Source organism: Macrobrachium nipponense, chromosome 32 (assembly GCF_015104395.2).
Source record: "Macrobrachium nipponense isolate FS-2020 chromosome 32, ASM1510439v2, whole genome shotgun sequence".
NCBI classification, from domain to species: domain Eukaryota; kingdom Metazoa; phylum Arthropoda; class Malacostraca; order Decapoda; family Palaemonidae; genus Macrobrachium; species Macrobrachium nipponense.
Window position 1 is genome coordinate 21,691,789 of NC_061094.1, and position 18,024 is coordinate 21,709,812.

An 18,024-nucleotide genomic window follows, 5' to 3' on the forward strand; every position below is an offset into this window, starting at 1 on the left:
CGCCTTGAGTACTCTGACCTCGATACTCCTCCCAGGCGCCAGGAGTATTCGAAGCGCGATGCGCCTACCAAGCGCCAGGAGTATTCTGAGCTTAATACTCCTAACAGGCGCCAGGAGTATTTGGAGCGAGATGCGCCTTCCAGACGGCAGGAGTATTCGAAGAGTGTAACGACTGTTAGGCGCCAGGAGTATTCCAAACAGGATACTCCTACCAGGCCTCAGGAGTATTCTCAGCGAGATACTCCTGCTAAACGCCAGGCGCATTCTCCTCATGAAGAGCTTGACAATCCGACAGGAGTCTAACAGCAGTAAAGCAGTGATACGTGACTCGCCTAATGATAAACGTAAGGAGAGAGTTTTTTTTACTCCTAGCCCATCTCCTTATAGAAGTGCTTCTTCTTCGGAAAGGAAGAAATCAAGAGAGGAGACAGAGGAGGGAAGGGAACCTTCTCCTTCCGATTCCATTATTGAATTTGATGACGTCTCGGAGGACGAAGCTACTAACAGAGAAGGGCTTTCGAAATTACAAAGTTTCTTTTTCTGCTCTTCTCTTAGAAGTATGGAGATGCATTGACTCCAGCCGCTCCTCCTTCTCCTCGCTCTCTATTTTCAAGTACGAAGGCACACAAGTCTTTGTCTTTCCTGAAAATGAAGCCGGCATATCCATGAAAGGGCCTTACAATCTCTTGACTCCTGGATCAAGACTAAGAAGGAGTTAGGAAGGACGATCTTTTGCATGCCTCCCGCTAAACTAAGGGGCAGGAGAGGCATATGGTACGAAACGGGAGAAAATATGGGATTGTCTCTGCCCGTTTCAGCTGAATCGGACTTCTCCAGTCTCGTAGACTCGTCGAGGAGACATGCCTTAAATTCAGCGAAAGCAACATGGGGTCTTTCGTAAATGGACCATCTCCTCAAGGGACTTTTTCATACCTTAGAAGTATCTAACTTCCTAGATTGGTCCCTTGGGGTTATTGCTAAGAAGTCCCATGAAAAGGAACAACTAAGCCCTGAAACCTTGCATTGCATCCTTACATGCATCGATAAGGCGGTTCAAGATGGATCGGCGGAAGTGTGCTCCCTCTTCGGTGCGGGAATACTAAAGAAGAGAGCGGTTCATAGTGCCTTTCTCGCTAAGGCCGTCTCGCCTTCGCAGAGATCCACTTTGCTGTATGCGCCTCTCTCTGAACATTTATTTCCTTCGCAGTTGGTGAGAGACATTGCCCATTCGCTAACTGAGAAAGCCACTCAAGATCTTTTAAGGCAATCCTCAAGGAAGAATAGACCTGTGGCTAGTGAGGAAAAGAAAGCCTCTAAGCCAGCTCAACAACAGCAGCCCTTTCGAGGAGGCCCTCAGGCTAGATCCATCGTCAGAAGGAAATCAACGGAAAAAAGGGGAAGATCTGCCTTCCGTCCCTTTAAGAAGGGAAAATGAGAAGTCTTTCCTCCAGACACCTGTAGGAGCCAGGTTACAATTCTTTGCGGGAGCATGGGAAGACATAGGATCCGATCCTTGGTCGATGTCAATAATCAAGAAGGGTTATTACATCCCATTCAAGGACAGGCCCCCCTTGACAACATCACCGAGGGAACTGTCAGCCAGATACAGGGACCCTGTTCTGATGGATACTCTTCGTCAAATGGTGGAACAGATGTGGGACAAAAGAGCAATAGAGCTGGTACTGGATCAAAGCTCCCCGGGGTTTTACAATCGCTTGTTTCTCGTAGCGAAAGCCTCGGGGGGATGGAGACCGGTACTGGATGTAAGTTCGCTGAACAAATTCGTACAACAACAGAAGTTCAGCATGGAAACGTCTGCCTCAGTACTTGCAGCTCTCCGTCAAGGAGATTGGATGGCGTCCCTAGATCTTCAAGACGCATATTTCCACGTCCCGATTCACCATTCGTCGAGGAAGTACCTTCGTTTCATGTTCGAGGGAAGGATCTATCAGTTCAGGGCCCTGTGTTTCGGCCTGTCTATGGCTCCCCAAGTCTTCACAGACTTGATGAAAAATGTGTCAAAACACCTTCACATGAAAGGGATAAACGTCTCCCTATACCTGGACGACTGGCTCATCAGGGCCAGGTCTCAAAAGCAGTGTCTGGAGGACCTGTCAACAATCCTGGAATTGACAAAGACATTAGGATTAATAGTCAACCTCGAGAAATCTCAGATGATCCCCAGCCAGAACGTAGTCTATCTGGGGATTCAGATGGATTCTCGGGGTTTTCGAGTATTTCCTTCTCAAGAGAGAGTAAGAAAAGGCTGTGCCACAGTATTGAACTTCTTAGAGAAAGAGCGTACTTCAGCGAGGGAATGGTTGAGCCTTCTGGGGACCCTTTCCTCGCTCGAACAGTTCTTTCCTCTAGGAAGACTACATCTCCGTCCGCTTCAGTTCTTCCTGAGAAGCAGTTGGAGTTGGAAGACAGGACAGCTCTCGGACACGTTTCCAATCTCATTAGAGGTAAAACAACAATTAAGGTGGTGGTTGACCCCCTTAGAAGAAAACAAAGGAGTATCCTTAGAAGTTCGGAACCCAAACCTGACATTGTTCTCAGACGCATCGGAGACAGGTTGGGGTGCAACTTTAGGGTCCGAAGAAGTGTCAGGCACCTGGTCGGAGGAGCAGGTGTCATGGCACATAAATTGCAAGGAGCTCTTTGCGATTCACCTCGCGCTAAGGAGCTTCGAGCAGATAGTCAAAGGCAAAGTAATACAGATAAACTCCGACAATACGACCGCTCTGGCTTATGTCAAGAAACAAGGAGGAACTCACTCTCTCGCCCTATACGAACTGGCAAGAGATCTGCTGATTTGGACAAATCAAAGGAACGTGGTTCTTCTAACGAGATTTGTTCAAGGGGAGAGGAACGTGAGAGCGGACAGACTGAGCAGGAGGTTCCAGGTCCTTCCTACAGAATGGACCCTCCACGCGGAAGTCTGTCAGACCCTTTGGTATCTTTGGGGGAAACCGCAGATAGATCTATTCGCCATGTTTCTCTCCAAAAGGATAGATACATTTTGTGCCCTGGTAGAGGATCCCAGGGCTTATGCAATAGACGCCTTTCTCCTGGACTGGTCAGGGCTAGACGTGTACGCTTTTCCCCCATTCAAGATTCTGGGGGAAGTAGTCAGAAAGTTTGTGGCCTCGAAGGGAACCAGAATGACTCTGATAGCCCCATATTGGCCATCCCAAATTTGGTTCACGGAGGTGATTGAGTGGACAGTGGATTTCCCCAGATCTCTTCCAAACAGGATAGATCTGCTCAAACAACCCCACTTCGAGAGGTACCATCAAAATCTACCCGCTCTTGCTCTGACTGCCTTTCGACTATCGAAAGACTTGTCAGAGCGAGAGGGTTTTCTCGCAAGGCGGCAAGCGCAATTGCTAGAGCCCGCAGATCATCTACTAGGCGAGTGTACCAATCGAAGTGGGAAGTTTTCAGAAACTGTGCAGGTCGAAGAAGCTTGTCCTCTTTCCCAATACCTCTGTAACCGAAATTGCGGATTTCCTTCTTTTCCTGAGGGAAAAGTCACATCTCTACCAACAATTAAAGGATACAGAAGTATGCTTTCGTCAGTCTTTAGAAACAGGGGCTTAGACTTGACGAATAATAAAGATTTGCACGATCTCATCCGCTCCTTTGAAACGTCCAAGTCAGTAGAGCCTAGGATTCCGAGCTGGAACTTAGATGTGGTTCTGAAATTTCTGTCCTCGGAAAAGTTCGAACACCTCATACGGCTTCATTCCGGGATATCACTAGAAAGTGTATATTTTCTTCTCTCTGGCTACGGCTAAAAGGGTCAGCGAGTTGCACGCCCTTGAGTCACGAGTTGGCTTCAAAGAAGATTCTGCGATTTGTTTCATTCCAGACTCTTTTTCTTGCAAAAACGAGAACCCTTTGAATCCCTGGCCTAGGAGTTTCGAGGTAAAAGGACTTACTAGCCTAGTAGGCAGAGAAATAGAAAGATCACTTTGTCCAGTTAGAGCACTGAAATTCTATCTGGACAGAAAGAAGCGGTTGGGAGGCTCACAACATGGTCTATGGTGGCCTCGGTGAAAGACCCCAAGAGACCTATGTCTAAAAATGCTTTGGCCTTCTTTGTTAGAAGTGTAATTACCGAGGCTCATAAGAACTGCCCAGATGACTCTTTTAATCTATTAAGAGTAAGAGCTCATGAGGTAAAGGGCAATCGCGACATCAATTGCGTTCCAGAGAAATATGTCACTTAAAAATATTTTGGATGCAACCTATTGGAGATGCAAACTCAGTATTTGCATCTCATTATTTAAAAGATGTGCGAGTAACGTATGAGAAATGTTTTTTCTCTAGGTCCGTTTGTGTCAGCACAGACGGTTCTGGGTAAAGGAGAGAGCACCGATCCTTAATTATATGTACGTAACCCTCTTGTCGGATGTGTTTCTCGTGTTTCCTGTGCATGGGAGTGTCAGATGTCGCACTGGCGGCCTTCACTTCTCTTCATTAGGAAATCGAGTGACAGCTGACTATTAGAGGGGTACAAAATTTTTGTTTGGTTTTGTATGTATGATTTTCGAGTTTGTGGTTGTTTGTTAAGAGTTTGGGGATGACTCTTAACAATCTTAGAACTAACACGGGTTAGGATCGGGTGATCGGGATCGGTTGTGTGCTCCTTAAAGAAGGTGTGTTGTCATATAAGCGGATTAGCACCCCTTGACAAACGCCAGTTAGGCTCTGCCGAGTAAGTGGATAAGACCCCATCGACAGACCAGCAAGAACTCTTGGCCACAGATCACTATCTCGCTAAGGCTCTTGAGATGAAGCAGACTCCTGGGCAGTAGCCACGAAGTCTTCCATCTAATAAGGTAGGAACCAAGGTTTATTTATACCTACAACATATGTTGTTTACCTGTCTAGTCATTAAAGTAAGGTAGCTGTCTCTTGCCCTCCACCAAAGGGTGTCAATCAGCTATGTATATCTCGACAGGTAAGTTGAATGTATGAAATGATATTGTTATGATACAATAAAGTTTCATACATACTTACCTGGCAGATATATACGATTGAAGACCCACCCAGCCTCCCCGCAGGAGACAGGTGGAAGAGAGAATCTGATTAGAAAACGGGAATGGTTCCTAGTCCTGCCACCCAGAGCAGGGCGGTAGATCACCTGACCTACCTGTAGCGAGTGCCGCGAAATTTGAATTTCTGTCGGGGACGACGGAGTCGATAGCTATGTATATATCTGCCAGGTAAGTATGTATGAAACTTTATTGTATCATAACAATATCATTTTTCTGCAAATAATGCAGTGAAACGTTCCCGAGAGAAATCCGCGAATGTGTGAGTCCGCGAATCTGGAGAACGCGAATACGGGGGGTCCACTGTACTCGGATTTTCGCTCCCCTAGGAAAGTGGCTGCATTTGATGGGGATCAACACAGCTTTTTACTTAGATGACTGGCTCCTGAGAGCCAGATCCAGTCGTCAGTGTGTGAAGGACTTTGAGAAGGCACTTATTTTGACCCAGCAATTGGGTATTCTAATAAACACAGAAGTCCCAATTGATTCCAACTCAGGGGATTCTCTATTTAGGGATGATACTAGCCTCTAGCTTTTCAGGCTTTTCTCTCCCCAAAGAGGATAGAGTCCAACAATTTCTTGTTCGCCCGTCCTGCTCAGCCCTCGAATGGATGAGCCTCCTCGGGACCCTGGCTTCAGTGGAGAGTTTTGTCAGGTTAGGACGCCTACACATGAGGCCGTTTCAGTTCTTCCTGAAAGCAAATTGGTCTTGCAAGACGCAACCGGACCCGCTAGTCTTCCCTCTGACGGAAGAGATAAAAGTGGTTCTTCATTGGTGGCATTCGAGGGAAAGATTACAAGAGGATTTTCCCTAGTCGTGTCGAACCCCGACCTGCAGTTCTTCAGACGCCGTCGGACAGCAGATGGGAAGCCCTTCTAGGAGACAAGAGAGTATAGATCTGTGGACAGAATGAGAGAAGGACCTTACACATCAATGTGAAAAAGAATTGAAAAACCATCCTCTTAGGACTACAAGCATTCGACCCTATAGTCACCGACAAGAATATAGCGATCTACTCGGACAACACCACAGCGTTGTCATACGTACGGAAGCAGGAAGGGACCCCACTCATTCTCTTTCAACAAGATAGCTGAAGATCTCCTCACCTGGACGAACGAGAAGAGGATCACCCTTTTTCCAAGGTTCGTCCAAGAAAAATTAACGTTATTGCAGATGAACTGAGTTGTGTGAATCAGGTTTTACCAATAGAATGGACTCTGACTGAGTGTGTGTGTCAGGACCTCTGGAAGCTTTGAGGAAGACCATCAATAGACCTGTTCGCCACATCAAGTAATTACAGAATGGGAGGCCACCCTCCTCCCTTCTCTTGGATGATAAGGCATAAATAAAATTTAGCTTCTTTGCCGAGTGGGCAGGGTATTGACCTATACCAAAATAAAAGAATTGCTACAGCAATTTTCAAATTTCATACAATCAACTTACCTGTCAGATATATACATAGCTAAGACTCCGTCGTCCCCGACAGAAATTCAAATTTCGCGCCACTCGCTACAGGTAGGTCAGGTGATCTACCGGCCTGCCCTGGGCGGCAGGACTAGGAACCATTCCCGTTTTCTACCCATATATTTTCTGTCGCCGGTGGTATCAACATCGTGCTGCCACCTCTTGACTGGAATTCGCTTTTCTAGACAATTGATCATCTTTTTGTGGACTTTTGGTGACGTACCTGGATCGTTGTTTTGGCATTCGCTACTGTGGACTGGATTTGGACTTGCTTTTGATTTTTCTTCAAGAATGTCTGATTCAAGTGGTTGTGTGAGAATGTGTGTGAATGTTGGCTGCAAGGTGAGGATACCGAAAGCTTCGGTTGATCCTCACACTGTATGTCGCAAATGTAGGGGTTTTGATTGTTCTATTTCTAACACCTGTCATGAGTGTGAGAGGTTGAATGTTGAGGAATGGAAGACTCTAACTTCTTACTTGAAGAAGTTAGAAAGGGATAGAGTCAGAAGGGCTGCATCTAAGATTGCGGGTAGTAGTACAAGGCCTATTGAGCCTTTGGATAATTCTAACTCTTCTCTTAATTATGATTCTAATTCTGTATCAGGGCCCTCACTGGCTTTACATTCAGATTCGGCCTCGGAAATTGCTGAGCTGAAAGGTACTCTTCACAGGATGAGATCCAAAATGGCTACCATGAAAGGTAAGGACTGAAAGTGAGGTTATAGTGAACGTGAGTGTCCCCAGTGTTGTGGAGGGGGCGTCTGACCGTCTCTGCGACGCTCCCAGGCCTAGACCTCTTCCAAGCTCCCAAGCCCAGAGGAGAAGGAAAGTCGAAAGCCGTACGGAGGTTGTGGAGAATTCCCCACGGTCAGGCGTCCCTTCAGCAGGCGCTGTATATAGACAGACTGCTCAGGATCGCTATCGGAAAAGCGTCCTCAGAGAGTGCTTCTCTTCGTCCGCTTCTCCCTCTCCTAAACGAGGGTGGAAGGATTCGGACTTGTCCAGGCCCCTGAAAAGGCACTGGAGAGATCCTGTGTTGGATTCAAGCCCAGAACGCTTTTCGGAAGAAGCGCCTCCTTCCATCAAGAAGGCGAAGAGGGTTTTGTCGTCCCATGATGTGGGCAAAACTCCTTCGAGGTCTCCCTCTCCCGTTCAAGAAGACGCAGGAGAGGCTTCCAAGAGGATCATTTTGGCGGTGCAGGAACAGCTATCCGCCTTGGTAGGAGTCCTTTCGAAGGATCCTCCTCGTAAGAAAGACGTGAGACTGCCGGTCAAGAAGACTCGTCTTCCTTTTCCCTTCCCTGCCAGGAGTGAGGCTCCTGTGGGACGTGAGTCTTTTGAGATTGACTCGGATAGAGACTCTTTGGACGATTTTATTCCCCAGACAAGCGCGTCGCGCCCAGTCAAGCGCGAGGCGTCCTACAGACGAGAAGCGTCTTCTAGGATTAGAGCGTCAGACAAGCGAGAAACGCTTTACAGGCGCGAGGATATTCCCAGATGGATACGTCTGCCGACCAGCGCTTCAGCCGAGCGCGAGGTAACAACCAGGCGTGAGGATTCAGCCAAGCGCGAGGCGGCCAGACAAGCATCTGACATACAAGGATGTGGCACCAGAAAGGCGCGAGACTCAACCAGGCGAGAAGCGTCAGGTCGGCGAGAGCTTTGAGAGGCGCGAGACATCAGTCAGGCGCGAGGCGCCAGCCAAGCGCGAGACATCAGTCAGGCGCGAGGCGCCAGCCAAGCGCGAGGAGTCAGCCAGGCGCGAGGATCCGGCCAGGCGCGAGGCGCCAGCCAAGCGCGAGGAGTCAGCCAGGCGCGAGACGCCAGCCAGGCGAGAGGCGCCAGCCAAGCGCGAGGCGCCAGCCAAGCGAGAAGAGCCAGCCAAGTATGAAGAGCCAAACAGGCATAGGAGCTCTTTACACTCTCTTAGCCCCTCTCCTATTAGGAGTTTGTCTCCCAGTAGAGAGAGTTTTTGGACAGGAAGACCCGGAACGGGAAGTGGCCTCTCCTTGATCCGATTTTAGAAGAGGACTCAGAGGACGAGACTCCACGGCAAAGAAGGGCTGTCTAACTACAAAGTTTTTTTTGACAGCTCTCCTCCTCCAGGAATACGGAGATGCATTGATCCCTGCCGCTCCTCCTTCGCCTCGTTCACTTTTTTCATGCGCTAAGACGCCGAAATCGTCGGCTTTCTTGAAGATGAGACCGACGATTTCTATGAAGAGAGCTCTTCAATCGCTGGATAGCTGGATGCTAACCAAGAAAGAGCTAGTAAGGGCAGTGTTTTGCATGCCTCCCGCTAAACTTACGGGCAAGAGAGGGATTTGGTACCAGACTGGGGATTGATTGATTGATTGATTGTGTATTATATCTGGCGTCACAACATCTGGGTAATTGACACCGAAATAAATTAAATATAAAAAAACTAAATTTTTGATAAATTTCATATAAAAATCTATATAAATATAATATAAAAATTTTGTTCATATATAAAAGTTCTTACATAGACAATTTATGTATAATTTAAATTTGGTTAAGGAGGCCAGCCTCCCTCATAAAAATATATAACTTCTCTATATTACAATCCTTTCCAAGAATTGTAGCTAGGATAAAATTACCTACTCTGTCACGACCCCAAGACATGAAACTATGTCTCAAATTCCCAAGTCTGGGACATTCAACCAGCAAATGTCCTCAGAGTCAAGGCACAGTACAGTTCTCGCAAAAACGGAGGATTTTCACGAGACATCAAGAACCCATGGGTGAGTCTTGTATGTCCATCCTCAATCTGCAACAACATCGTTTCTTGTCTCCTGGCATATATGGATATGACCAAGGAGACACTGAAGACGTGATACTACGCATTTTTTGATTGTTAAATATCCTCCCACTGGGACTGCCCAACATTTTTTAATTCTCTGACCTACTAGAGGATACAAATCCGATATGGTAGTAGGCATCTTGTGGGTTCTGGGGAGCTGACCGCAGACTTGCAAGTTGGTCAGCTTTCTCATTCCCAGCCACCCCAACATGAGAAGGCACCCAAACAGAACTTTATTTCTTTTCCTCTTCTTTTTAGTAAAAGCAGCCATTCCAATATATCTAAAATCAGAGGGTTTAAAGGGTTAAAAGATGCCAGACTGGGGAGAATATGGGTCTCACACTCCCAGCTTCAGCTGAAGCTGACTTTTCCAGTCTGGTAGATGCATCCAGGAGACATAGCCTTCACACTGCTAAGATTACTTGGGGTCTTTCAGAGTTGGATCATCTCCTCAAGGACTTTTTCACATTTCTAGAAGTCTTTAACTTCCTAGATTGGTCCCTTGGGGTGATGTCCAAGAAGGCTCATGCCCCTGAAGGGCTAGAGCCGGACGTACTCCTTGCAATTTGTCCTGTATTGACAAGGCGGTACAGGACGGCTCAGGGGAAGTTTCTTCCTTATTTGGAGCAGGTCTCTTGAAGAAGAGATCTGTTTTTTAAGCGCTTTCTTGACGAAAGCAGTTATCCCCATTCTCAAGAGCAGCCTTGTTTATTGGCGCCCCTAGGTCTGATTTTCTGTTCCCTTCACAGTTGGTGAGGGATATTTCCCGATCTCTGACGGAGAAGCGACTCAGGATCTTCTCCTACAATCTTCCAGGAAGAAGAGACCAGTGATGGTGGGAGAAAAGAAAATGGGGTGTCTACTCCTGTTCGGCCCTTTCGAGGAGGCCCTCCAGCTAGAGTTTACCGCTAAAACGGAAAACGACCGAGAAGAGAGGTCGAGCCTCGTTCCGCCCTTTAAAAGGGGAAAGTGAAGTGCGCTCCTCCAAACACCAGTAGGTGCCAGGCTCCGGGGATTTGCGGAAGCCTGGACTCTCATAGACACAGACGCTTGGTCGATGTCTGTGCGTTCAGAAGGGATAACCTCATTTCCTTTCCTGGACAATCCCTCCCCTGACGTCACTCCGAAGGGAATTGTCCGCCAATTACAAGGACCCTGTGTTGAGAGATACTCTTCAACAATGGTGGATCAGATGTGGGACAAGAGAGCTATAGAACTAGTGCTGGATCAAAGCTCCCCAGGTTTTACAATCGTCTTTTCTTGGTTGCAAAAGCCTCGGGGGCTGGAGACCAGTTCTGGATGTCAGCGCTCTGAACAAGTTTGTTCAGAAACAGAAGTTCTCCATGGAAACCTCTGCTTCAGTCCTTGCGGCTCTTCGCCAAGGGGATTGAATGATGTCTCTGGATCTCCAGGAGCCTATTTTCACGTCCCGATCCATCCTTCGTCGAAGAAGTACCTCCGTTTCATGACGGGGGGAAGGATCTTCCAATTCAGAGCCTTGTGTTTCGGCCTGTCTACGGCGCCTCAGGTTTTCACGAGCCTTATGAAAAATTGTGGGCGAGATGGCTTCATCTGAAAGGAATCAGTATCTCTGTACCTAGACGCTGGCTTATCAGAGCAAAGTCAGAGAAACAGTGTTTTGGAGGACCTGACTGTGACACTAAACCTGATAAAGACCTTAGGATTACTCGTGAACCTCGAGAAGTCCCACTGATCCCCAGCCAGAACTTGGTCTATCTGGGGATTCGGATGGATTCTCGGGTCGAGTATTTCCTTCTCAAGAGAGACTAACGAGAGGTTTAGAAAAAGTCTCTCTCTTCCTAAGGAAGGAACGTACTTCGGCGAGGGAATGGTTGAGCCTGTTAGGGACCCTTTCCTCGCTCGAACAGTTTTTTCATCTAGGAAGACTTCATCTCCGTCCTCTTCAGTTCTTCCTCAGAAGTTCGTGGAACATGAAGACAGGACTCCTCTCGGACAGTTTTCCCATTCCAGATCTGATGAAACGCCATTTAGAATGGTGGTTACTCCCACTGAGGGAAAAACAAAACAAGGGTTACTTCCCTGGAAATACAGAGCCCAAACCTTGTATTGTTTTCCGACGCGTCGGAAAAGGTTGGGGAGCAACTTTGGGAAAGAGAGAGGTGTCAGGCACTTGGAATGCTCTTCAAGTGTCCTGGCACATAAACTGCAAGAACTGTTTGGCTGTACACCTAGCTCTAAAGAGCTTCGAACCGTTAGTGAGCAACAAAGTAGTACAAGTGAATGCGGACAATACAACCGCTCTTGCATACATTCGGAAGCAAGGAGGTACTCACTCGTATGCCCTTTACAAACTCGCAAGAGACCTGCTGTTGTGGACATCGCAAAGGAACATCTCTCTATTGACGAGGTTCGTTCAGGAGTAAGGAACGTGAGAGCGGACAGGCTGAGCAGGAGGAACCAGGTCCTTCATACCGAATGGACCCTCCACTCAGACGTTTGCCGCAATCTCTGGTCTCTTTGGGGGACTCCTCATGTCGACCTTTTTGCCACGTTCCTCTCGAAGAGACTGGAAGTCTTCTGTTCAGTAGTGGAAGACCCCAGAGCTCTAGCAGTAGACGCCTTCCTGCTAGATTGGTCTCAGGTAGACGTTTACGCATTTCCCCCATTCAAGATTCTGGGGGCAAGTGCTCAGGAAGTTTGTGACTTCAAAGGGACAAGAATGACCCTGATAGCCCCCTTTTGGCCAGCTCAAGAGTGGTTCCCAGAGGTACTGGAGTGGATAGTAGACTTCCCACCCAGATCCCTTCCACAAAGGAAGGATCTTCTCAGACAACCACACTTCGAGAGGTTTCATCAAAACCTCCCCGCTCTCGCTCTGACTGCCTTTCGACTATCGCAAAAACTTGTCAGAGCGAGAGCTTTTCTAGCAAAGCAGCAAGCTCGATCGCTAGAGCCCGGAGAACTTCCACTATCCGGGTTACCAATCCAAGTGGGAAGTTTTTAGAAGGTGGTGTAAGTCGAAGAAGTTGTCCTCCTCCAGTACCTCTGTAACAAAGAAATAGCTGGATTTTCTGTTATTTCTGAGAGAAGAATCGCGTCTCTCCGTAGCCACGATAAAGGGGCTATGAGGAGTATCTATCGGCCTTCTTTAGGAAAATAGAGCCTAGATTTGGGAAACGATAAAGATCTCATGATCTGCTTAGGTCTTTTGAGACCAAGAAGTCTAGATTACTTCTCCCCCTAACTGGAATCTAGACGTAGTGCTGAAGTTCTTGTCTTCAGAGAGATTTGAACCCCTACATTTGGCCTCGTTTCGTGATATAACGCGAGAAAATGTTTATTTCTTTTGTCACTGGCGACGGCGAAAAGAGTTAGTGAACTGCACGCCCTTAGTGACAAAGTTGGGTTCAATATAGATTCATCCATCTGTTCCTTCAAGGAATTATTCTTGGCGAAGAATGAAAATCCTTCGAATCCCTGGCCGAGAAACTTCGAGGTAAAAGGATTATCGGGTCTCGTCGGCAGGGAAACCGGAGAGGTCTCTTTGCCCAGTAATGGGCGTTAAAGTTTTACTTACAGAAAAAGAAACAGTTGGGAGGTTCTAGACAAGGTCTTTGGTGCTCAGTGAAAGGATCCATCAAGACCTATGTCTAAGAATGCTTTAGCCTTTTTTTGTCAGGAACGTAATTACGGACGCTCATAAGGCTTGCACGGATGATTCTTTCAAACTCCTGAGAGTAAGAGCTCATGAATGAGAGCAGTGGCGACGTCTCTCTCTTTTCAGAGAAATATGTCACTAAAGAATATCTTGGAAGCGATATTGAGAGATGTAATTCTGTGTGTGCTTATCACTATTTGAAGGACGTGCGTGTGACCTATGAAAAATGTTTTTTCCTTAGGTCCTTTGTGTCTGCGGGCACAATCCTGGGTACAGGAGCTGACAACAATCCTTAATTTTTACTAACTTCTTATGTCTAATAGATATGTTCTAGACTTTCTGCTGAACAAGTGCAGATACCGCACAGGCGGTCAGTCACTTCAAGTCAGTAAAGAACTCTTGTGATATCTTTTAGTAGATGAGTTATCTTTTTTTTTTTTGAAAAACATTATTGTGTGCGTGTGCATTGGTTTGAGTTACGGTTGTTGCGAAGAGTTGGGGATAAAACCTCGGAGCAATTTTTAATACTAACATGGTGGTTAGGATCTGGTGGTCGGGTTGCTTGTTGGGTGCTCCTTAATAAGGTGTGTTGTCATATAAGTGGATCAGCACCCATTGACAAAGTCCTTGCAGGCTCTGCCGAGTAATGGATGGATAAGACCCCTTCAGCAGTTCCACAAGAATTCTTGGCATAGATCACATATCTCGCTAAGTTTCTTTTGAGGTTGATGCAGACGTAACGGGGCAAACACCCACGAAAGTCTACCACCTATCAGGTAGGAACCAAGGTTTTTATTTATACCTACAACAGATGTTGTTTACCTGTCTATTCCAGTATTAGCTGTCTCTTACCCTCCACCGAAGGGTGCCAATCAGCTATGTATATATCTGACAGGTAAGTTGATTGTATGAAAATGATATTGTTATAATACAATAAAGTTTCATACATACTTACCTGGCAGATATATACGATTAGGGCCCACCCAGCCTCCCCGCAAGGAGACAGGTGGAAGAGAAAATATATGAGTAGAAAACGGGAAGAAGAGTGGTCCTAGTCCTAGCCGCCCAGGGCAGGCCGGTAGCTCGCCTGACCTACCCTGTAGCGAGGGTGGCTGCGAAATTTTGAATTTACTGTGGCGGGGACGGACCGGAGTCTTAGCTATGTATATATCTGCCAGGTAAGTATGTATGAAACTTTATTGTATTATAACAATATCATTTTTAGCTACTTGTACTTAGAAATCCTTAGCTATCTAATTGCTTAGTAAGTATAAATAAAGCATTTTTTTATCATAAATATAATTTTTACGATAGTAAATAATTACTGTTAGGTAGAATAGAACTGATGTATTTTTACATTACAGTACAGTATACCCTTATTCACTGTGGAGAAAAGATTGACAAGGAATTATACTGCCAAATTTAAACTGCAAAATGTAGCTGAAGCTGCGAAAACAATGTTCAAGCTTCTAATGACTATAAATTAACGTGCATCGGCACCATAGATGAAACTCACCTAAACTTTGTTTTTATACATTCAACTTCCCTGCCAGATATATACTTAGCTATAGACTCTGTCGTCCCCGACAGAAATTCAAATTTCGCGGCACATGCTACAGGTAGGTCAGGTGATCTACCGCCCTGCCCTGGGTGGCAGGACTAGGAACCATTCCCGTTTTCTAATCAGATTTCCTCTGTCGCCCGGACCATCAACATTGTTTTTGGTTCCTCTTGACTGGATTTTCTTTTTTCATTGACAATTGATCTTCTTGACCGACTTTTGGTGACGTATCTGGATTGTTGGATTGGCATACGCTTTTGTGGACTGTCTTTTTGGACTTGCTTTGGAATTTTCTTAGAATGTCTGACGCCGGAATGGTGATGAGATATTGTGTGAATGTAGGCTGTAAGGTGAGGTTGCCGAAAGCTTCGGTAGATCCTCACACCGTATGTAAAGGTTGCAGAGAGTATGAATGTTCTTTTACTAACACTTGTAAGGAATGTGAGAATTTGAGTGAGAGAGAGTGGAAGAATCTAACTATTTATTTGAAGAAGTTAGAAAGAGAGAGAGTGAGGAAAGCTTCCTTTAGAAGTATGAGTGGTTCTAGATCTAATGAGCTAGTTCCTAGTTTGGGAACTTCTTCCCCTCTTGTATGAATTGCCACTTCTCCTTCCTTTTCAGCCTCTTCACCTATTGCAGATTCGGCAAAAGAACTTGCGGATCTAAAAGCAGCTTTCAAAATCATGGAAAACAAAATGGCTGCTTTGCAAGGTAAGGCTAGTGATTGTACAGTGGACAGTGATATGAGTGTCCCCAGTGTATTGGAGGGGGCGTCTGGTCGGCTCCACAACGCTCCCCAGGTCTAGACCTCTTCCAAGCTCCCATGCCCAGAGGAGAAGGAATGTCAAAAACCGTAAGGAGGTTGTGGAGATTCCCCACCGATCAGGTGTCCCTTCGGCAGGCTCTGTGACACCCCAGACTACCAGGGATCGCTATTGTAAAACCGTCCTGCGTGAGTGTTTCTCGTCGTCTGGATCTTCGTCTCCTAGACGCGGTTGGAGGGATTCTGATCGCTCGCGACCATTGAAGAGGAGTTGGAAGGCACTGACTCTTGACTCGAGCCCGGAACGCTTCCCTGAGGAGTCTCCTTCGGATGTTAAGAGGGCAAAGAGAGCCCTATTGTCACCCGTAGTTGGCGTGGAGCCCATAGACACCTCTCCTCCTCCTTCTCCTCCTCCCGAAGAGGAGAAAGAGGAGGCTACTAAGAGAATCCTCCTCTCTATGCAAGAGCAGATATCGTCGTTAGTGGGAGTGCTTTCAAAGGAACCTCCTCGAAGGAAAGATACTTCCCTTCCCATCAAGAGGTCCTCTAGACGTATGGAGGTCCCTGCCGCCAGGAGCGAAGCTCCTACCTGGAGTGAGGCTCCTAACAAGAGCGAGGAGCCAACCAAACGCAAGGCTCCTGCTAGGAGTGAAGAGTCGTTCAGGCGCGTGGCACCTACCAGGAGTGAGGAGTCAATCAGACGGGAGTCAACTAAACGCGTGACTCCTAACAGGAGTGAGGAGTCAACCAAGCGCACGACTCCAACCAGGTGAGAGGAGCCCAACAGGCGTGTGGCGCCAGCCAGGAGTGAGGAGTCACCCAGGAGGCAGGAGCCAGGAGTCAGGAGGCAGGAGGCAGGAGTCAGGAGGCAGGAGGCAGGAGTCAGGAGGCAGGAGTCAGGAGTCAGGAGGCAGGAGTCAGGAGGCAGGAGTCAGGAGTCGGAAATCAACCAAGAGGCAAGATTCGACTAGACTTGTGTCCGAATTTGGTGGCTCTTCCCCAGACAGAAGCACCTCCCCTTCGGATCGAAGGTGGTCTTGGAAAGACGTTCTCCCTCTTCCGATCGAGTTTTAGAAGAGGTGTCAGAAGACGAGCTCCCTACAAATGAGGGACTGTCTAACTACAAGACGTTAGCCTCCTTATTACTTCAAGAGTATGGAGACTCTCTTAGCCCAGCCGCTCCTCCTTCGCCTCGTTCGCTCTTCTCGAGTACTACGACAGTAAAGTCCTCTGCTTTCCTTAAGATGAAACCAGCAATTTCTATGAAGAAGGCCCTCCAGTCTCTAGATTCATGGATGGGCACAAAGAAAGAGTTGGGCAACAGTGTTCGCATGCCTCCTTCCAAACTCCTGGAAGGAGAGGTATTTGGTACGGGACAGGAGAAGCTATGGGTCTTTCTCTCCCTGCATCAGCGGACGCAGACTCCTCGAATCTGGTTGATGCCTCGAGACGACACTCTGTAGGGTCGGCCAGATCGACATGGAGCATTTCGGAGTTGAACCACCTTCTTAAAGGACTATTCGTCGTCTTAGAAGTGTTCAATTTCCTAGACTGGTCTCTCGGGGTGCTTGCTAAAAAGTCTCAGGACTTGGAATTTCTTAATAACCCAGAAGTTCTTCATAGCGTCCTGGCATGTATGGACAAGGCAGTACAAGACGGTTCAGGAGAGGTTTCTTACCTATTTGGAGCAGGTTTGCTAAAGAAGAGATCGGTGTATGGATCCCTTTTGTCTAAGGCTGTTTCTCCTAGTCAGAGAACCGCGTTATTGTTCGCCCCTTTGTCCGATCATCTGTTTCCTTCTCAGTTGGTGAAAGATATATCACGCTCACTAACTGAGAAGGCGACACAAGACCTCCTTGTGCAGACAACAAAGAAGAGTCGCCCTATAGTTTCAACTATTAAGAAGGACTCTCGTCCTCCTCAGCAGCCCTTTCGTGGAGGTGCAACGGCTCGTCCCCCCTCCAGAAAGAAGAGCTCAGATAAAAGAGGAAGGTCTCCCTTCAGGCCCTTCAAGAAAGGAAAATGACTCGCAGATCCTCCAAACACCAGTAGGCGCCAGACTCCTGAACTTCGCAGGAGCCTGGCGCTGAGAGGAGCCGACTCTTGGTCGGTTTCGGTTCTAAAGAAGGGATACATCATCCCCTTCGAAGACAGTCCTCCCCTAACCTCTACTCCTCGGGAACTGTCAGCAAGATACAGAGACCCTATAATGAAAGATACGCTCCTTCAAATGGTGGATCAAATGTGGGAAAAGGAGGCCATCGAACTAATACAGGATCCACTCTCCCCGGGATTTTACAATCGCCTTTTCCTAGTGCCAAAGGCTTCGGGGGGGGTGGAGACCGGTATTGGACGTAAGCGCGCTGAACCGATTTGTACAAAAAAAGAAGTTCCGAATGGAAACGTCCTCCTCGGTGATGTCAGCCCTACGTCCAGGAGATTGGATGGTCTCGCTGGACTTACAAGACGCATATTTCCACGTCCCCATTCACCACTCGTCGAAGAAATATCTTCGGTTCCCCATGGATAGGGGGCAGATTTTTCTTCAATTCAGGGCTCTGTGTTTCGGCCTGTCTACAGCTCCTCAGGTCTTCACCAACCTGATGGCGAATGTAGCGAAATGGCTTCATCTAGAGGGAATCAACATCTCCCTCTACTTAGACGACTGGCTGTTCAGGGCCAAGTCAGAGAGCCAGTGTTTGGAGGACCTG

General features: G+C 47.3%; 1 pseudogene; it reads left to right on the forward strand.

Moving 5' to 3' along the window:
* The first annotated feature begins 9,177 nt into the window (after positions 1–9,177).
* LOC135207382 (DDB1- and CUL4-associated factor 12 homolog) overlaps positions 9,178–18,024 on the forward strand; it is an 88,001-nt pseudogene continuing 79,154 nt past the window's right edge.